Raw genomic sequence first — 22382 nt, forward strand, 5'->3', positions numbered from 1 at the left:
TAAAATGGATTCTCTCCCATTTTTCACAGCTCAATGCACAAATCACTTCCCTTTGCAATTTAAAAAAAATAATACCTTCAACTACAGCCTTAATATGTTTCTGCTTAAATTGCAGTTTAAATTCTGAGCTTCCCAATCTTCTAAAAGCCTCAAAATTGCTCACACTTTCTTATTCTGTTAAACTCTTGTGTCAACCCTTGTAAATTTTCACTTTTATTGCCTTAAATAAAGTGTGAGGCACTTCCAATAGTAAACCCTGGTATATATTATTTTCTGGCCCTTGCTCTGACCCCTGCAGTTGTCCCTCATGCACCTTGTTCTCTGATGATGAAAATGGTGAACACTCTTTCTTTCACCACCAATCCTTCCCTGTCTAATACTTGCACCATCTTTGTGAGGTTTTTCATATTTTGTTCCCAAAGGAATCTCTAACTTTACTTCTGGGAGTACTCAATCACCCAGGGCAAAGCAATCTTCTCGAAGGTGTCAGTCTCTCCCCAGTATGGCTTTCTTTGACTCTTTTGTGAGCTCAAGCTGTTTTCTCTGCACTCCTTGGTCGTTTATTGTACTGTTCTTAAAGCAGTAAAATAAATTTTCTTCAAGGTTTTACTTCCTCCTTTAATGTCAAGTGAAATTTGAATCCCACTACTACTCACCTTGTATTGGTTGATGGTCAAGAACACTGGTGGAACATATGTTCTCATATTTCACAACTAGCAATGCTCTTTTCTACAATGAGTCAGAAGCCTTATTTATTACCAAGCTCCTGATAGTTCTAATTATACCTAACTTGATAAAGTTATTATTACGATACAATGGGAGTGCTTCCATTGGAGTGGCACAGTGGCTCAGTGGTTAGCACTGCTGCCTCACAGCACGAGGGATCTAGGTTTGATTCCAGCCTTGGGTAACTGTCTGTGTGGAGTCTGCACAGTCTCCCCGTGTCTGCGTGGGTTTCCTCTGGGTGCTCCAGATTCCTCCCACATTCCAAAGATGTGCAAGCTAGGTGAATTGGCCATTCTAGATTGTCCATAGTGTTACGTGCTCTAGTCAGAGGGAAATGGGTCTGGATCGGTTTCTCTTCGGAGAGTAGGTGTGGACTTGTTGGGCTGAAGGTCCTGTTTCCACACTACAGGGAATCTAATCTAATCACAACAAGCTTTCTTGGACTTTTCATGCAGATGCACTGCTTACAACATCTCTTCTTCCTCAGGCAGCTGAGGAAATTTGGCATGACAGCGAATACCCTTGCCAGTTTTTATAGGTGAGCCATCAGGAGCATTCTGGCTGGATATATCGCTATCTGGTATGACTACTGTACCATTCAACGTCAGAGACAGTTACAGAGAGTGGTGAACTCGACCCGGACAATCACAAAGGCCAATCTCCCATCTATACAATCCATCTACCAGGCCCACTGTCAAGGAAAGACCGCCAGCTTTCTCAAAGATCCATCCCACCCTGGCAATGCTTTTCTACAACCACTACCATCGGGGAGAAGGTACAGAAGCCTGAACACACGCACCAGCCAGTTTCGAAACAGTGTCTACTCTACTATTGTTAGAACACTGAATGGACTCATAAACTCTTAACATTCGCCTGTACCTGTGTTTTTGTTTTTGCCGCTGTTTACCTATTATTTATTTATCTCTGTTACTTAACTCTGTGATCTGCTTGTATTGCTCGCAAGACAAAGCTTTTCATTGTGCCACAGTACACGTGACAATAAATTCAATTCAGTTCAATAAATGCATCCTGTTTCAGAATACAAAATCCCCTGTGTTAAGATTCCAAAGTGGCTTACCTTCTACCACTGGCAATGGATTGTCAGACTCAGCAAAGAAAACAAACATTGGTGACACTGAAATAACACATGACTGATCATCTACCTCAATGCATTCCATCCCACTTAATGTCTTTGATATCCAGAAAGCTATCGGAATGTATCTTGAATACTCTCTGACCTTCCTAAGCCATCTGGGGCAGAGAAATTCCAAAGGGGCACCACCCCCTGAGTAAAGAAATTCCTCCTCACTCACTGCTAAGTGACCTGCCTCTTGTTCTGAGATTGAATTCCTTGCAACTACAGCACCCCACCCAAGTCAGGGGGAAAATCCTCCCTGTCTCCACTCTGAAAAGCCCAGTACGAATTTTATGATCACCTCTCACTCATTCTTCTAAACTCTAGAGGATATTTTATATTCTAAAGGATGTTACAGATGCAAATCAAGGCATGAAAATGCAGATTTTACAGCATAGACTCAGGACATTCTATACTTGTGCTCTGCGAAAGTCTCCTCCCACTTTACTAACTTCATCCCACCTTATTGATATATCCTTCTAATTCTCTGTCCCTCATTCTGAGAAAGAGATACAGCATTGAGCAATGTTGGGGGTCGATCTTTGAATAATCTTAAGTCCAAACCATGTCAGATGGGTTTCTCTCTCCCATAAGGGGTTTTCTGCTGACAGCAGGCCAGATCTGGGACTGAATGAGGAGGGGGTTCTTGTGGCGTAATGGTAGTGTACCTACCTCTCAATGAAGAGACATGAGTTCATGTCCCATCTGCTCCAGAGGTGTGTAATAGCATCTCTGAACAGGTTGATGAATCTAAACAAGCAGGTCAATGGGGAAAACAGCAGAGGAGTTTGGGAATAATACACAGAACAATGCAGAACAGTCCCTTCGGCCCTCAATGTTGCACCAATCTGTGAACTAATGTAAGCCCATCACCCTACACTATCCCATCATCATTCATGTGCTTATCCAAGGACTGTTTAAATACCCCTAATGTGGCTGAGTTAACTACATTGGCAGGAATGGCATTTCACCCCTTACCACTCTCTGAGTAAATGACCTGCCTCTGACATGTCTTAAATCTACTACCCCTCAATTTCCAGCTTTTCCTCTGGATGGGCAGAGTAGCCACCTTCTGTGTGAGTCCATGATGTACTGTTCTATCAAAAAAAAACCCAGTGCTGCTTGTTAGTTCAATTCTACAAACTGCTGTTTTGTTGCTTCAAGTCCGAACAGTCAATCTCTTTAAATCATCAAACCACTTATGTTGCCAGTACCTCTATTGCTTACAAGTACTATGAGGTAAGTTAATGAGTTTGTAAGCACCTGAGGCCCAAACTTAAAACCTCTCCTTTATCTTGTTTATTGGCCTTCAATAAATATAAAGAACACCAGTCGACTCACAACACATCCAAGTTTCACGCTTCAGTTGAAATCAAATAAATCCATGTGAACACTGTCCCTTCTCATCATGGGTTGTGTAAATGAGTGAAGCTGTCTTTTCCAATCAACCATGTTTTTTTCCAACAGGTACTGGTGAAGGTCTCAGTCCATCAGAGCCCACTGTCTTAGACTGCAGACATTGGTTTCTTGAGAAAAAGGTAATGAAAGTGGATCATATAATGCTTTTCCATTATCAGTACTCCCTGAAAAAGTGCCATAAAGATGGATCATCAGTCTATTTGCAAATGGGCCTTATTAAGAATGTGAAAACAGTCAGGGATGTGAAACAGCCAATTTCAATTGGACTCAAGAGCATCTAACCATCCACCCATAACATTCATAGAACATAGAACAATACAGCACAGAACAGGCCCTTCGGCCCACGATGTTGTGCCGAACAATTCAATGACATTACTATCCTTAATTCCCCCATTATCAACATCCTGAAGAATAACTATCAGAAACTGAAGAGGACAGGACTCACCATAAAAATATACTAACTGCAAAAGCAGATCAGAGGTTAAGAATCCAGTAGTAGATAACTCTCTGCCTGACTCCCCAAGGTCTATCAACCATCTACAAGGCACAAGTCAGGAGTGTGATGGAATACTCCCCACTTACCTGGATGAGGGCAGTTCCAACAACACTCAAGAAGCTTGACACCATCCAGGACAAAGAAGCACACTTAGCACTACATCCACAAGCATCTGCTCCCTCCACCACCAACGATCAGATACAGCAGTGTGTAATATTGTTACAAAGTTGTGTGGAATACTCATGTATTGAAAGGCAGTGCATGGTCCCTTTAAGAGATAAAGTGTTTCTCAAGCTTGGAGATTTTTTTTTAAAAATGACTGCAAGCAACTCTAGGTGCACAGATAGTTCTAAAATGGAAACATGTAACAATTGGCTATGTGACTGGAAAACATTAGGCTTGTTTGTTGTGTTGGTAACTAGCTTGAATCAGCCAATTAATTTAAACCAAACCCTTAGATACTGAAAACCTATCAAATTTAAATCTGATGGTGTTGACAACCTTGAACCAATCTGGTTGTAAAGAAATTAATAAGTAATCAAGGATATAAAAGGTGCGGGCATTTTGAAAATGCAGGGAGAGCCAATTGCCATCTGAAAACAGGGTAAACCTGCCATCTGAGAAATAAACACTGGGCTCCGACATGGAATCTCCACGCTCTCTGAAACAAAGCACAGTGCAGGGATCCCCTGTGGCCATTCCCCTCAACAATATGTATACCGTTTTGGATAGAATTGGGGGGTGTGACTTACCAGGGGAAAGCAGTGGGGCACAGGGCTCTGGCGCAGAGTCTGTCCCTGCTGCTCAGAAGGGAAGGGGGAAGAGGAGCAGAGCAGCAGTCATTGGGGACTCCATAGTAAGAAGGACAGATAGGAGGTTCTGTGGGGACGAGAGAGACTCATGGTTGGTGTGTTGCTTCCCAGGTGCCAGGATTTGTGATATCTCTGATCGTGTTTTTGGGATCCTTAAGGGGGAGGGGGAGCAGCCCCAAGTCGTGGTCCATATAGTCACCAACGACGTAGGTAGGAAGAGAGATGGGGCTTTAAGGCAGAAATTCAGGGTGCTAGGATGGAAGCTTAGAGCTAGGACGAACAGAGTTGTTGTCTCTGGTTTGTTGCCCGTGCCACGTGCTAGTGAGGTGAGGAATAGGGAGAGAGAGGAGTTGAACATGTGGCTACAGGGATGGTGCAGGAGGGAGGGTTTTGGATTCTTGGAAAATTGGGGATCTTTCTGGGGTAGGTGGGACCTCTACAAGCAGGTCTTCATCTGAACCAGAGGGGTACCAATATCCTGGGGGGGAAATTCGCTAAGGCTATTGGGGTGGGTTAAACTAATCCAGCAGGGGGATGAGAACCAAAATTGTAGTTCAAGTATAGAAAAGGTTGAGAGTAGGCAGGTCCAAAATCAAGTTTCAGGGACGCAAGATGGCACCGGCAAGCAAGAAGTTGGTTTGAAGTGTGTCTACTTCAACACCAGGAGCATCCAGAATAAGGTGGGTGAACTTGCAGCATGAGTTGGTACCTGGGACTTTGATTTTGTGGCCATTTCAGAGACGTGGATAGAGCAGGGACAGGAATGGTTGTTGCAGGTTCCACGATTTAGATGTTTCAGTCAGAACAGAGGAGATGGTAAAAGGTGGGGGGGGGGGGGGGGGGGGGGGGGGGTGGCATTGTTGGTCAAGGACAGTATTACTGTTGCAGAAAGGATGTTTGGGGACTCGTCAACTGAGGTAACATGGGCTGAGGTTAGAAACAGGAAAGAAGAGGTCACCCTGTTGGGAGTTTTCTACAGTTCTAGAGATGTAGAGGAAAGGATAGCAAAAATGATTCTTGATAGGAGTGAGAGAGACAGGGTAGTTGTCATGGGGGACTTCAACTTTCCAAATATTGACTGGGAACACGATAGTATGAGTACTATAGATGGGTCCGTTTTGGTCCAGTGTCAGGAAGCAGGAGGGCTTCCTGACATAGTATGTAGACAGGCCAACAAGGGGCGAAGCCACATTAGATTTGGTACTGGGTAATGAGCCTGGCCAGGTGTTAGACTTGGAAGTAGGTGAGCATTTTGGTGATAGCAATCACAATTCTGTTATGTTTACTTTAGTGATAGAAAGGGATAGGTGTATACCACTGGGCAAAAGTTACAGCTGCGGGAAAGGCAATTACGATGCGATTAGGCAAGATTTAGAAGCATAGGATGGGGAAGGAAATTGCAGGGGATGGGCACATTAGAAATGTGGAGCTTATTCAAGGAAAAGCTCCTGCGTGTCCTAGATAAGTATGTACCTGTCAGGCAGGGAGGATGCTGTAGAGCATGGGAGCTGTGGTTTCGAAAGGAAATGGAATCTCTGGTCAAGAGGAAGAAGAAGGCTTATGTTAGGATGAGATGTGAAAGCTCAGTTAGGGTGCTTAAGGATTACAAGGTAGCCAGGAAAGACCTAAAGAGAGAGCTCCGAAGAGCCGGAGGAGACATGAGAAGTTGTTGGTGGATAGGATCAGGGTAAACCCCAAGGCTTTCTATAGGTATTTAAGGAATAAAAGAATGACAAGAGTAAGATTAGGGCCAATCAAGGACAGTAGTGGGAAGTTGTGTGTGGAGTCAGAGGAGATAGCGGAAGCACTAAATGATTACTTTTCAACAGTATTCACTCTAGAAAATGACAATGTTGTCGAGGAGAATACTGAGATACAGGCTACCAGACTAGGTGGGATTGAGGTTCACAAGGAAGAGGTATTAGAAATCCCACAGAGTGAGAAAATAGATAAGTCCCCTGGGGCAGGTGGGATTTATCCTAGGATCCTCTGGGAAGCCAGGGAGGAGATTGCCAAGCCTTTGGCATTGATCTTTAAATCGTCATTGTCGACAGGAATAGTGCCAGAAGACTGGAGGATAGCAAATGTGGTTCCCCTGTTCAAGAAGGTGAGTAAAGACAACCCAGGTAATTATAGACCAGTAAGCCTTACTTCAGTTATTGGTAAAGTCTTGGAAAAGATTATAAGAGATAGGATTTATAATCATCTAGAAAAGAATAATTTGATTGGGGATACGGTTTTGTGAAGGCTAGGTCGTGCCTCACAAACCTTATTGAATTCTTTGAGAAGGTGACCAAACAGGTAGATGAGAGTAAACCAGTTGATGTGGTGTATATGGATTTCAGCAAGGCGTTCGATAAGGTTCCCCACAGTAGGCTATTGTACAAAATGCTGAGGAATGGGATTGTGGGAGATATAGCAGTTTGGATCAGTAATTGGCTTGCTGAAAGAAAACAGAGGGTGGTGGTTGATGGGAAATGTTCATCCTGGAGCACAGTTACCCGTGGTGTACCGTAAGGGTCGGTGTTGTGTCCACTGCTGTTCATCATTTTTATAAACGACCTGGATGAGGGCGTGGAAGGGTGGGTTAGTAAATTCACTGGTGACACTAAGGTCGGTGGAGTTGTGGATAGTGACGAAGAGTGTTGTAGGTTACAGAGAGACATAGATAAGCTGCAGAGCTGGGCTGAGAGGTGGCAAATGGAGTTTAATGTGGACAAGTGTGAGGTGATTCACTTTGGTCGGAGTAACCGGAATGCAAAGTACTGGGCTAATAGTAAGATTCTTGGTAGTGTAGATGAGCAGAGAGATCTCAGTGTCCAGTTACACAGATCCTTGAAAGTTGCCACCCAGGTTGACAGGGTTGTTAAGAAGGCATACAGTGTTTTAGCTTTTATTGATAGAGGGATCGAGTTCCGGAACCATGAGGTTATGCTACAGCTGTACAAAACTCTGGTGCGGCCGCACTTGAAGTATTGTGTACAGTTCTGGTCACCGCATTATAAGAAGGATGTGGAAGCTTTGGAAAGGGTGCAGAGGAGATTTACTAGGATGTTGCCTGGTATGGAGGGAAGGTCTTACGAGGAAAGGCTGAGGGACTCGAGGCTGTTTTCGTTAGAGAGAAGAAGGTTGAGAGGTGACTTAATAGAGACATATAAGATAATCAGAGGGTTGGACAGGGTGGACAGGGAGAGCCTTTTTCCAAGTATGGTGACGGTGAGCACAAGGGGGCATAGCTTTAAATTGAGGGGTGATAGATATAGGACAGATGACAGAATTTACTCAGAGAGTAGTAAGGGTATGGAATGCTTTGCCTGCAATGGTAGTAGATTCACCAACTTTAAGTACATTTAAGTCGTCATTCGACAAGCATATGGATGTACATGGATTAGAGTAGTTTAGATGGGCTTCAGACTGGTATGACAGGTCGGCGCGACATCGAGGGCGGAAGGGTCTGTACTGCGCTGTAATGTTCTATGTTCTATGTTCTAAAGCACCATCTATTCCTAACGGTACACAGCACTCTTAATTAATATTCCTGACACCAGAATTCGGGAGAGAGAAACATTCAGAACAGAAGAAATTACAGGCAAACCATCCTTGACAGCAGAAAAGAGGCATTTGTGACTTGAGATCAGCAGGCGAAAGGATGGAGAGAGGAACTTTCTTGAAGACACATTTCTTGTGAACTTTGAGAGTCTAAATTTTAACTTATTGTTTTCTTATTACTTGGATTTTAAAAGTTGGACCGGTATTTTTGGATCAGTATACTATTCAGAATCTTGTTTTTTTTGGAGATAGGTAATTAGAGAAGGTTTGTTAGTATTTCTGCTAATTTGTTCACTGTTGGAGTTAGATAAATAAATTGTTACTTGCTAACTATTGAGTGAGTGAAAGGATTCCATTCCATTTAGCCACTCCTTTACAACAGATTGGGGGTAAGAGGTCGGTTATACCATTTCTCATACTTCTCTTATTAGATTATGAGGTGAGGTGAGCTTCTCTGGGTGTTTCGGTTTTAATTATCAGAGGGATGTTGACCTTTGCTCCATAACACTATTTGGAGATGCCGGTGTTGGGCTGGGGTGTACAAAGTTAAAAATCACACAACACCAGGTTATAGTCCAACAGGTTTAATTGGAAGCACTAGCTTTCGGAGCACTGATCCTTCATCAGGTGATTGTGGAGTACACAATTGTAAGACACAGAATTTTAAGTTTTAAATTCTGTGCCTTACAATTGTGTACTCCACAACCACCTGATGAAGGAGCAGTGCTCCGAAAGCTAGTGCTTCCAATTAAACCTGTTGGACTATAACCTGGTGTTGTGTGATTTTTAACTATCTACAGGATGCAGTGCAAAAATTCACCAAGGGTCCTCTGACAACATCTTTCAAGTCCATGCACTGTCATCTAGAAGGACAAGTGTAGCAGATGCATAGGAACAACACCCACCAACAGGTCCCCAGAAAGCCACACATGATCCAGATATGGAACTATCTCACTGTTCCTTCACTGTCACTGAGTCAAAATCCTTGAGCTCCCAAACAACATGACACTCAAGGATTGTAGTGGTTTAAGATGGCAGCTCAAAACCTCTCTTGTATAATTATATACGGCCAGTGATTCCCAGAAATAAATAAAATGAACACTACGTTTCATAGAACCCTGACAGTGTGGGAGCAGGCCCTTTGGCCCAATGCATCCACGGCAACCCTCTGAAGAGTAACCCACCCAGACTCATTCCCCCACCCTATTACTCAACATTTACCCCAGACTAATGCACCTAACTTACTCAACATTTACCCCAGACTAATGCACCTAACTCCTGGGCAGGAGGTGGCGGGTGCTAATCTCACATGGGTCACTTTTAGTGTGAATACAAACGCAAAGTGGAGAACTGAGTCCAAACTGCTTGAAGGAACAATCTGCTTGATCTCCAAGAAGGAACACTACGTTGTGTCCAATTAAAAACACTGGCCTTGACTACGCATGTAGCTGCAGTGATTCTATTGGCCAATTTGGCATCTGGATGAGTAGGTGGATCGGTGCAAGGGGAGGCAGCAGGTGAGTGAGGAGGGGTAACAGGCACTGAAGCAGCCCCCAGCTTGGGCAGGGTCCCTCCCTGGGGTGGGAGATGATCAGGTGGTGGATGATGTTGGTGATGGATGACAGAGGGTGCAAGCATGATGAATGCGCTTTGGCCGAGGTGACTTCCTCCATCTTTTAACTCCCTCCAGTTCCTCCCCTCACTGATCCCTACTCTGGTGTTGTCAGTGAACCACACATGTGTATCCTGCCAATGTTCCTCCTAAGCTGCTCCGAGTGTGTGAGGGGGTCCATGTGCGCTGATCGAAATGTTGACTGTTTGGCTTTTGCTTCCAGGAGCTGCTACTGGGCACTGTCCTACTGCTTGCCTCTCAGACTGATCCACCTGCTCATTTGGACACTGAAATTGGCCAAGAAAATGGCTGCCGCTACATGGGTAGTCAAGGCTCAGTAATGTCAGCTGGCCACCGCATTGTGTTCCCACAAGCAGCGTCACACTCCATGTTAGAGCGGTGTTCACAATAAAGTGACCTTTGTGAGATTAGCACCCCCTGGAGGTAGTAGAGAAAGAAATCGATGGGCACTTCATTTATGATGGATTGGCCATGAGGAGTCAGGAGGAGAATTACCCATTACCACTGGGGAAGGCCCTCAGAATGGTAAATGGATGCAATGCTGCTTCCCAAGGCCTTAGTAATGTCACGGGCAGGTAAGCGGGGGCTGCTTTGGCATTTTATACTACTTAAAAAGAGCATTTAAAGGAATTCTATTCATGAAAAAAAGTTTATCAATCGTCTGCAGCAAGATTTCAAGTCACATTTCTAGCTTAATGCAGGCTTTCAGAAAATAGTTGTTTTGTCATTCATTCAATCGATACAGTGTAGACTGAGTATGGATCAAAGGACACCTCTACACATGATCTGACTACTTCTGAGTGTAGTTATCTGAAAGGGATACATTATTTGTAACCAATTAAAATAATTAGATTAGGTTTTTTTAACTTTAACCTGACCTGTTACAAACCCCATTGACAATCAATGGAAACGATCTCTGACATAAAACAATATCACGTATCTTTTTTGAAGTTTGTATTCTTTCATTATGAAACATATTTATAAAAATAAATATTACTTTAGATTGTAAGTCAGTAATTGCAGCTGAGTAATGTCGTAGTTAGGATCAATGCAGAGATTCTTACATGTCTCGTGAATGCAAGCCTAAAATTTGACAGCTTGGATCTATTGAGTTTTTGATTCTTATCTTGACTCCAGAAAGCAGAAAACCAGACTTTTCTAAAAGCCAGACATGTCCATCGTAATGCATGTATCAATTTGATCAGAAATATTTCCTGGTCTATTCAGCTAGGTCTTGCAGAGTGGCTGCAGAGTAGTTGTTTGCATGCCTGTCTACCTGAGTGACCCTTGACTTCACCCAACCCAGTCTGATCCAAAACACTTAGTGTGAAATCTGAAAGTAACCAAAACCCAATATCGTTTTTTTCCCAAGAGTACTGGATTTGAGGTACTGTGCCTATATGTCTCAATGCAGGAGTGTAACATGCTCCCCTTCCTCAATGTATTACTTGGGAAATCTGCCAGACCATTCTCCCTTACTGTCAGCTGAAATCATACCCTCACTGGTTAATACACACAGCAGAATTCCCACAGCTTCAACTTCTTCAAGATTAGCCGAGGAGACAATATCGTAAATAGGTTTTGAGTCATTTGTTCACCTGTCAGTTTAGGTGCTGAAATTGGCTGCATTAAAGGTACTGTATCCCGTCGGATATTGGCTACCCCAATTAAATCATTTAGCAAACCACATCATGCATACTCCTGAAACAGGCTAAGGCTTGGTCTGTCCTAGGTATACTTGAAGGATTCAGTATCTCCCTAACAGCAACAGAAAAACCTGACCATTTTACATGCTACAGTACAGGTGCAAGGTGAGTGGCTTTTCTTCCCACCATCAGAATCTGCCATCAAGTTAGAATAACATTCTGCCTGCCATAAAAATAAATGTGGTTTGTGAATGTTAATGCCAGTGTGATGCCTTTATGTTCCACAGCATGGTGGATTGGATTAACTAACAATATCTCTGGTTGTTCAGAACAGAATGAACACACACGGTATGGAAATAAGGCAAAGAACTGCCAATGCTGGAGATCTGAAACACACAAAAACAGAAATTACTGGAAAAATGCAGCAAGCCTGGTAGTATCCATGAAAAGAAAACAAAATTAATATTTCCAATCCAGTGATCTCAGAGAAAACAGGGTAAATGTTTTGAGTTATCATAGAGTCATAGAGATGTACAGCATGGAAACAGACCCTTCGGTCCAACCAGTCCATGCCGACCAGATATCCCAACCCAATCTAGTCCCACCTGCCAGCACCAAGCCCATATCCCGCCAAACCCTTTCTATTCATATACCCATCCAAATTTCTTTTAAATGTTGCAATTGTACCAGCCTCCACCACTTCTTCTGGCAGCTCATTCCACACACGTACCACCTTGTGCATGAAAACGTTGCCCCTAAGGTCTTTTTTATATCTTTCCCCTCTCATCTTAAACCTATGCTCTTGAGTTCTGGACTCCCTGACCCCAGGGAAAGGACTTTGCCGATTTACCCTATCTATGCCCCTCATAATTTTGTAAACCGCTATAAGGTCACCCCTCAGTCTCCGACGTTCCAGGGAAAACAGCCCCAGCCTGTTCAGCCTCTCCCTGTAGCTGAGATCCTCCAAACCTGGCGACATCCTTGTAAATCTTTGCTGAACCCTTTCAAGTTTCACAACATCTTTCCAATAGGAACGAGACCAGAATTGCACCAATATTCCAACAGAGACCTAACCAATGTCCTGTACAGCCGCAACATGACCTCCCAACTCCTGTACTCAATACTCTGATCAATAAACGAAAGCATACCAAACACCTTCTTCACTATCCTATCTACCTGTGACTCCACTTTCAAGAATCCATGAACCTGCACTCCAAGATCTCTTTGTTCAGCAACACTCCCTAGGACCTTACCATTAAGTGTATAAGTCCTGCTAAGATTTGCTTTCCAAAAATGCAGCACCTCGCATTTAACTGAATTAAACTCCATCTGCCACTTCTCAGCCCATTGGCCCATCTGGTCAAGATCCTGTTGTAATCTGAGGTAACCCTCTTCGCTGTCCACTACACCTCCAATTTTGGTGTTATCTGCAAACTTACTAACTGTGCCTCTTATACCTGCATCCAAAGAGTTGTTACCTTTCTTAGAGAAAACAGATTTAATGTTTTGAGCCCAGTCACTGTTCTTAGTAATCACTGGACTGGATACGTTGACTTTGAATTTTATCCACAGATTCTGCCAGAGCTGCTGAGTTTCTCCAAAAATTTCTGTTTTTGTGTGTTACTGACCGCATGTAACCAGGTCATGCTTCCAAAACTAAGAACATATGCTTAATGTTAAGTATGTTCCTGCAATTGGGCAGTACTTGCAAAATCCTGAGTGCGTTGGGACAATTAATTTATAGTTGTCATTGACTCATAATGTGGCTCACTTATGCTTGTTCAAAGTGATATGTTTGCAGGTGGAGAGGTTCCCCTCTAAAGACATAAGAAGCAGGTCCAAACATTGTACCTGCTTTAAATTATGTTTATAAAAAATGGGACAATAGCTTCCTGGAGTATTCTCCTTGGCTGCCTTTTATCAGCAATACATAAAGTTGTGTACTCCAAAGTGATCACTGGGTTTTTAATTTCCTGTCTTTCCAAATTCAATTATTTGCTCATTACATTTTTAACTCACATTTGAAATCACACTGCAATATCAGCAATGAACATATTAGCCTGTCCCTGTAAAAAGTTTTTGACCACAACAGTAAATTGTTTAAATAAAATCATTAGAGTCTTTGTTAAAACAGCAGACAGAGAAATTTGATATAAGCATGTTAATGCATTTGTTATTAAAGCAGCACTTCAACTGCTGGGTACAACAACATCAATTTGCATTTAGATAGCCCATTTAAGGATATTAAACATCCCAAGGCATTTCACAGAAACAACTTTGAAAATCACATGAAGAATTATTAGTAGTGACCAACAGTTTAATCAAACAGGTAGATTTTAGAATTGTCTTAAAGGTGGAAAGGGCACAGAGGCAAAAAGCAAAAGTTTGGAAGTGAGGCAGCAATGGAAATTGGAGATGATCGAGAAAACAGAACTGAAGAAACACAGATATAACAGAGGGCTGGAAGGGCTGACAGACATAGGGAGGAGTGGAGCCATGGAGGGATTGGATATAAGAATAAGATGATTAGTCAGCATCGGTCAGGAAACACAAGGCAAATGGCACGGGACTCAGTGCGAGGTAGGATATGAACATTGGAGGTTTGGATGAGCTCACATTTATGGTAGGGGTTGCAGCTGAAACAGAGCAAGTGAATGTCTTGGTTAATGAGTGGGAGAGACATACAGAGAGAGCAACAATCAGACAGACAACAACTGAGGGAGAGGAGCAATTGGAGAGATGGAGACAAAGGAATTAAAAGAGTTAAAAATCACACAACACCATAGAGTCATAGAGATGTACAGCATGGAAACAGACCCCTTGGTCCAACCCGTCCATGCCGACCAGACATCCCAATCCAATCTAGTCCCACCTGCCAGCACCGAGTGCGTATCCCTCCATACCCTTCCCATTCATATACCCATCCAAATGTCTCTTAAATGCTGCAATTGTACCAGCCTCCACCACTTCCTCTGGCAGCTCATTCCATACATGTACCACCCTCTATGTGAAAAAGTTGCCCCTTAGATCTCTTTTATATCTTTCCTCTCTTGCCCTAAACCTATGTCCTCGAGTTCTGACCTGCCCCACCGCAGGGAAAAGGCTTTGCCTATTTACCCTATCCATGCCCCTCATAATTTTGTAAACCTCTATAAGGTCACCCCTCAGCCTCCGATGCTCCAGGGAAAACAGCCCCAGCTTGTTCAGCCTCTCCCTATAGCTCAAATCCTCCAACCCTGGCAACATCCTTGTAAATCTTTTCTGAACCCTTTCAAGTTTCACAATATCTTTCCAATAGGAAGGAGACCAGAATTGAACGTAATATTCCAACAGTGGCCTAACCAATGTCCTGTACAGCCGCAACATGACCTCCCAACTCCTGTACTCACTACTCTGACCATTAAAGGAAAGCATAACAAACACCTTCTTCACTATCCTATCTACCTGCGACTCCACTTTCAAGGAGCTATGAACCTGCACTCCAAGGTCTCTTTGTTCAGCAACACTCCCTAGGACCTTACCATTAAGTGTATAAGTCCTGCTAAGACTTGATTTCACAAAATGCGGCACCTCGCATTTATCTGAATTAAACTCCATCTGCCTGGTGTTGTGTGATTTTTAGCTTTGTCCACTCCAGTCCAACACCAGAATCTCCACATGAATTAAAGAGAGTGAGAGGAACAACTTGAAGAGAGAGGAACAATCAGAGAGCAGGAGAAAGGAACAGAGAGGGAAAGGAACCATCAAAGAGAGAAACAGAGTAACAATTGGAGAGGGAGGGAGACAAGGCCAATCAGAGATACAGAGGGACAGAATAGTAATTGGAGAGAGAGGGAGAAAGGAAAATGAAGAAGGAGTTAGGTATGACTGCGGCATGGGAAAGCAGAGTGGAAGACAAACAAAAATACAAAGAGCAGAAGCATACCATGTTCGCCAGTGAGTAAGAGACTATCAGTATTTAATTCTTTTGTTTTTGAACAAAAAGCGAAGGTTAGACCACATTCGGACACTGTGGTTCTATGGAACTTCAGTTGCCAAAACAATAAGTGATATTGAGAAACTCGCAAAGGTGTAATGAATATTAGGATCCTATCAGAACTGAGAGCTTGTACCCTGCAGGAAAGACTAAACCAGTTAGAAATCTTGACTCCTGAAAGAAAAGTCTAAGAGATGACCTTGCAGATGTCTATAAGATGATGAAAGAGATTGATAGATGCATGTAGAGAAGATTTTTCCACTCATGAGGGATGTTAGAACTTGGAGCCATCAGTGGTGTGTTATTGTCTGAGACCAACTAGAACTAAGGAACATTTAGAACAAAGAACAGTACAGCACAGGAACAGGCCCTTCGGCCCACCAAGCCTGTGCCAACACGTGACATCTTTCCAAACGAAAAACCATTATTTTCTATATGATCCATACTCTTCTATTCTCTGCCTATTCATGACTCTGTCAAGATGTCTCTTTAACGTTGCTATCGTACCTGCTTACACCACCTCCTCAGGCAACGTGATCCAGGCACTTGCCATCCTCTGTATAAATAACTTGCCTCTCACATCTCCTTTAAACTTTCTCCATTTTAACTTAAACTTTTATCCCCCAGTAATTGATATTTCTACCATGGGAGAAAGACTCTGACTATCCATTCTGTTCATGCCTCTCATAATTTTGAAAACAACTATCTGTTTGCCCCTCATCCTGAGACACTCAAATGAAAACAAACCAAGTTTGTCTTATCTCTCCTCATAGCTAATACTGTCCAAATTAGGCAACTTCCTGGTAAACCTTGTTGATAATTACATGTTACTTAAGACATAACTGGTTGAGAATGGGGTGTAATTTATGGGTGTCAATCATTCTGTGGTTTGTTGAAGCTTGCAATGCCTGAGCTGGAATAAAACTCTGACCAGAAAACATACCTGGACTCTGTCTAACTAACCTTTAACATTTGGTGTTTAATGTATTACAGTTCATGTAAAGAGTCTGAATTGCTGTAACACCATGCAACTTTACATGAACATTGTAGTCTGGAGTATTGGGCAATGATGACAGACATTCCAATATCTTTCCATCGCATTGAAGACTAGCAAGAGGTGGCTCAGTGGTTAGCACTGCTGCTTCACAGTGCCAGGGGCCCAGGATTGATTCTAGTCTTGGGTAACTCTCTGAATGGGGTTTTCACATTCTCCCAGTGTCTGTGTGGATTTTCTCCAGGTGCTCTGGTTTCCTCCCACAGTCCAAAGGTGTGTGGGTTGGGGTGGATTGGCCATGCCAAATTACCCATAGTGTGCGTGCTAGGTGGGTTAGCCATGGTAAATGCAGGGTTATAGGGTAGGCATCCATGTGGGATGCTCTCTGGAGTTTCAGTGCAGGCTTGATGGGCCAAATGGCCTCCTTCCACAGTGTCGACGTTCTATGATTCGACCTTACTGCCTGCCATTGGCATGAGTAAGCGCGCCGAAAATTTGTGATTTCAAATAAACCTCTGGAACTACAACCTGGTGTCGTGTGACTTCTGACCTTATCCACCCCAATCCAACACTGACACCTCCACATCATGGAATAGGTTAGTGAGGCCAAATGGCCTATTTTTTGATGCTCTCAGAACTTTATCTTTTATTGTTTGGAGGTGTCACTGCCCAGTCCCATCACATTTAAGCTGAATGGCTTGTCAGACAGTTTGAGGGGGTAGCTGACAGTTAGCCACAGTACTGTGGGTCTGGAGTCACATGTTGATTTTCCCTCACTAAAGATCATCAGCTAGGCTTTACCATAATTCATGATGGCTTCATTACTGGGATCATAAGCATAAGGCTCTGGATTATTAGCCCAATGATACTATGTCTGAACTTTTATGTTTTCTTTTGGGGAAGCCATGAAATTTAAGTTGGCTGTCAACTTTTAACATGCAATATTCATTTACAACACAGTCTGGAGCTATTATAAAAAAAACCTGCCTGTTTGCACCTGCTCCGATTTCTGAAGATTCAACCCACAGATTCAGAAAAACAGGCTGTCAAATGAGAAGCGTTGACAAACGTCAACTGAATATATTTGTCCTATAATTTAAAATTCTTGCTTGCTAGCTACCTGGAGTTGATATAAAAGTTTTTTCAATTTTTGCAGAAACAAAAATCATGGAGATGTGCTGAAAATATTCACAGAGACTTACCAGGTACCTTCAAGCCTTCAGATAAACTGACCCAAGCTGAAGGTGACTCTGCCTGTTATCCCATCACAAGTTATTCAACAGGAACTCTCTAACTTAGATTCTTCCTTCTCCCCTTGTCCATGGTTGCCATGGATTGTGAAATGGTGAGATCCCAAGAGAGGCGAGTGGTAAACTATGCAACTGAGAGGAGGGAGATAGTCTGAGAGATGGAAGAAGAACATTAGAAGATCGAGGTGAGTACTGGGCTAATGGGAAAATTCTTGGCAGTGTAGATGGGTGGAGAGATCTCAGTGTTCAGGTGCATAAATCCCTGAATGTTGCCACTGAGGTTGATAGGGTTGTTAGGAAGGCATATAGTGTGTTGGCATTTATTGGTAGGGGGACTGAGTTTCGGAGCCACGAGGTCATGCTTCAGCCGCACCTGGAATATTACGTACAATTCTGGTCACTGCATTATAGGAAGGATGTTGAAGCTTTGGAAAGGGTCCAGAGGAGATTTACCAGGATGTTGCCTGATATGGAAGGAAGGTCTTATGAGGAAAGGCTGAGGCAACTGAGGCTGTTTTCGTTGGAGAGAAGAAGGCTGAGAGTTGACTTAATCAAGACATATAAGATAATCACAGGGTTAGACAGTGAGAGCCTTTTTCCTCAGATGGTGAAGACTAACATGAGAGGACATAGCTTTAAATTGAGGGGTGATAGATATAGGACAGATATCAGGAGTGTTTTTTTTTAACTCAGAGAGTAGTAGGGGCCTGCCTGCAACAGTAGTAGAATCGCCGACGTTAAGAGCATTTAAATTGGCATTGGACATCCATATGAATAATAATGGAACGGTGTAGGTTAGATGGGCATCAGATTAATTTCACAGGTCGGCGCAACATCGGGGGCTGAAGGGCCTGTACTGAACTGTAACATTCTATGTTCTATTGTTTGATGTGAGTAGCTTAATTAAGATGCTTAATTAATGTTGGAAACATTGAAAATAGGGAGAAAGTTGTGACTGCAGATGCTGGGGAATCAGAGTTGATAAAGTGTGGTGCTGGAAAAGCACAGCAGGTCAGGCAGCATCCGAGGAGCAGGAGGATTGATGTTTCGGACAAGACCATTCTTCAGGATTCAGGACTTCCTGAAGAAGAGTCTTGTCCGAAACCTCAACTCTCCTGCTCCTCGCAGGCTGCCTGTCCTGCTTCACTTTGTCTAGTGCCATGCTTTATCAATATAGAAAAAAAGAACAGAAGTCCATTTGGCATATAAAGTCCATTCTGCCATTCAACATGAGCTGAGCTAATCCTTTACCTCAATGCCATTCTCTTTCCCTCTCCTCTTGCCCCTTGGTACAATTAACCACGAGAAATTTGTCCGCTTTGTTCTTAAACATATTCAGGGAAACCAGAGCTTTTCATGGTGAAGAATTCCACAGATAGATTTACAAGGATGTTGCCAGGGTTGGAGGATTTGAGCTATTGGGAGGAGTTGAATAAGCTGGGGCTGTTTTCCCTGGAGCATCAGAGGTTGAGGGGTGACCTTATAGAGGTTTATAAAATTATGAGGGGCATGAATAAAGTGAATAGACAAAGTCTTTTCCCTGGGGTGGGGGAGTCCAGAACTCGAGGGCATAGGTTTAGGATGAGAGGGGAAAGATATATAAGATATAAAAGAGACCTAAGGGGCAATATTTTCACACAGAGGGTTGTATGTGTATGGAATGAGCTGCCAGAGGAAGTGATGTACAATTGCAACATTTAAAAGGCATCTGGATGGGCATATGAATAGGAAGGGTTTAGAGGCATATGGGATGGCTGTGGCAGGTGGGACGAGATGGGGTTGGGATATCTGGTTGGCATGGACAAGTTGGACCAAAGGGTCTGTTTCCATGTTATAGATCTCTATGACCCTAGGACTTGGATGAAAATGTAGATGGGTGGGTTAGTACGTTTGCAGATGATATACAGATCAGTGGACTCGTGGATAGTGTAGAAGGTTGGTAAGAGATACAGCGGGATATAGATCATTTGCAGATATAGACAGAGAAATGGCAGATGTTAATAGACAATAGGTGCAGGAGTAGGCCATTTGGCCCTTCCAGCCAGCACCGCCATTCATCATGATCATTCACAATCAGTGTCATCTTCCTGCCTTATCCCCATAACCCTCGATTCCGCTATCTTTAAGAGCTCTATCCATCTCTTTCTTGAAAGCATCCAGAGACTTGGCCTCCACTGCTTCGGGGCAGAGCATTCCAAATATTCACCACTCTCTGGGTGAAGAAGTTTCTCCTCAACTCTGTTCTAAATGGCCTATCCCTTATTTTTAAACTGTGTCCATGGTTCTGGACTCAGCCATCAGCGGAAAACTGCTTTCTGCCTCCAGAGTGTCCAATCCTTTAATAATCTTATACGTCTCAATCATATCCCCTCTCCTCCTTCTAAACTCAAGTGTATACAAGCCCAGTTGCTCCAATCTTGCAAAATATGATCGTCCCGCCATTCTGGGAATTGACCTCGTGAACCTACGCGACACACCCTCAATAGCCCGTATATCCTTCCTCAAATTTGGAGACCAAAACTGCACACAATATTCCAGGCGCAGCCTCACCAGGGCCCTGTACAGCTGCAGAAGGACCTCTTTGTTCCTGTACTCAATTCCTCTTGTTATGAAGGCCAGCATGCTATTAGCTTTCTTCACTACCTGCTGCACCTGCATGTTGCTTTCATTGACTGATGTACAAGAACACCTGGATCTTGTTGTATTGCCCCTTTACCTAACTTGACTCCATTTTGGTAGTAATCTGCCTTCCTGTTCTTGCCACCAAAGTGGATAACCACACATTTATCCACATTAAACTGCATCTCCATGCATCTATCCACTCACCTACTCACCCTGTATTCTCATAACATCCTCCTCACAATTCACCCTGCCACCCAGCTTTGTGTCATCAGCAAATTTGCTAATATTACTTTTAATACCTTCATCTATATCATTAATGTATATTGTAAACAGCTGCGGTCCCAGCACCGAACCTTGTGGTACCCCACTGGTCACTGCCTGCCATTCCGAAAGGGACCTGTTTATCACTACTCTTTGCTTCCTGTCAGCCAACCAATTTTCAATCCAAGTCAATATTTTTCCCCAGTACCACGTGCCCTAATTTTGCTCACTAATCTCCAATGTGGGACTTTATCAAAGGCTTTCTGAAAGTCCACGTACACTACATCCACGGGCTCTCCCTTGTTCATCTTCATCAATACATCGTCAAAAATTCCAGAAGATTAGTCAAGCACGATTTCCCCTTCGTAAATCCATGCTGACTCTGACCTATCCTGTTACAGCTATCCAGATGTGTCGTAATTTCGTCCTTTATGATTGACTCCAGCACCTTTTCCACCACTGATGTCAGACTAACCAGTCTATAATTCTCTGTTTTCTCTCTCCCTCCTTTCTTGAAAAGTGGGACAACATTAGCCCCCTCCAATCCACAGGAACTGAGCCTGAATCTATAGAACATTGGAAAATGATCACCAATACGTCCACGATTTCTAGAGCCATCTCCTTCAGTACCCTAGGATGCAGACCATCAGGTCCGGGGGACTTACCAGCCTTCAGACCTAACAATCTATCCAACACCATTTCCTGCCTTATATAAATTCCCTTCAGTTCGTCCATTATCCTAGGTCCTTCAGCCACTCTTACATCTGGGAGATTGCTTGTGCCTTCCCCAGTGAAGACAGATCCAAAGTACCTATTCAACTCTTCTGCCATTTCCTTGTTCCCATAATAAATTCACCCGTTTCTGTCTTCAAGGGCCCAATTTTAGTCTTAACCATTCTTTTTTCTTTCCACATACCTAAAAAGGCTTTTACTATCCTCCTTTATATTTTTGGCCAGTTTGCCTTTGTACCTCATTTTTTCTCCGCGTCTTGCCTTTTTAGTTATCCTCTGTTGCTCTTTAAATGTTTCTCAGTCCTCTGGCTTCCTGCTCATCTTTACTATGTTATCCTTCTTCTCTTTTACCTTTATACAGTCCTTAACTTCCCTCGTCAGCCATGGCCACCCCTACCTCCCTTTAGGATCTTTCTTCCTCTTTGGAATGAACTGATCCTGCACCTTCTGCATTATACCCAAAAATACCTGCCATTGTTCCTCCACTGCCATCCCTGCTAGGGTATTGCACCATTGAACTTTGGCCAGCTCCTCCCTCATAGCTCCATAGTTCCCTTTGTTCAACTGCAATACTGATACTTCTGATTCTCCCATTTCCCTTTCAAATTGCAGATTAAAACTTATCATATTATGGTCACTATCTCTTAATGGCTCCTTTACTTTGAGGTCCCTGATCAAATCTGTTTCTTGCACATCACCAGATCCAGAATTGCCTTCTCCTTTGTAGGCTTCAGTACAAGCTATTTTAAGAATCCATCTTGGAGGCACCCCACAAACTCCCTTTCTTGGGATCCAGTACCATCCTGATTCTTCTAGTCTACCTGCATGTTGAAATCCCCCATAACAACTGTAGTAATACCTTTGCGACAGGCCAATTTCAGCTCCTTATTCAACTTACCCCCTACAGCCAGACTACTGTTTGGGGGCCTGTAGATAACTCCCAGGAGGGACTTTCTACCCTTAGAATTTCTCAGCTCTATCCATACTGACTCTACATCTTCTGATTCTATGTCCCCCTCGCAAGGGACTGAATATCATTCCTTACCAACAGGGCCACCCCATCCCCTCTGCCCATCAGTCTGTCCTTTCGATAGCACGTATAGCCTTGAGTATTTCCCAGGCCCTGTCCAT

At 43.2% G+C, this 22382-nt stretch overlaps 1 pseudogene; it reads right to left on the reverse strand.

Moving 5' to 3' along the window:
* LOC148149084 (uncharacterized) overlaps nucleotides 1-22382 on the reverse strand; it is a 46286-nt pseudogene that overhangs the window by 19522 nt on the left and 4382 nt on the right.

Source organism: Chiloscyllium plagiosum, unplaced genomic scaffold, assembly GCF_037043375.1.
Source record: "Chiloscyllium plagiosum isolate Xiang-an unplaced genomic scaffold, Cpla_swu_hap1 HiC_scaffold_9, whole genome shotgun sequence".
NCBI classification, from domain to species: Eukaryota; Metazoa; Chordata; class Chondrichthyes; order Orectolobiformes; family Hemiscylliidae; genus Chiloscyllium; species Chiloscyllium plagiosum.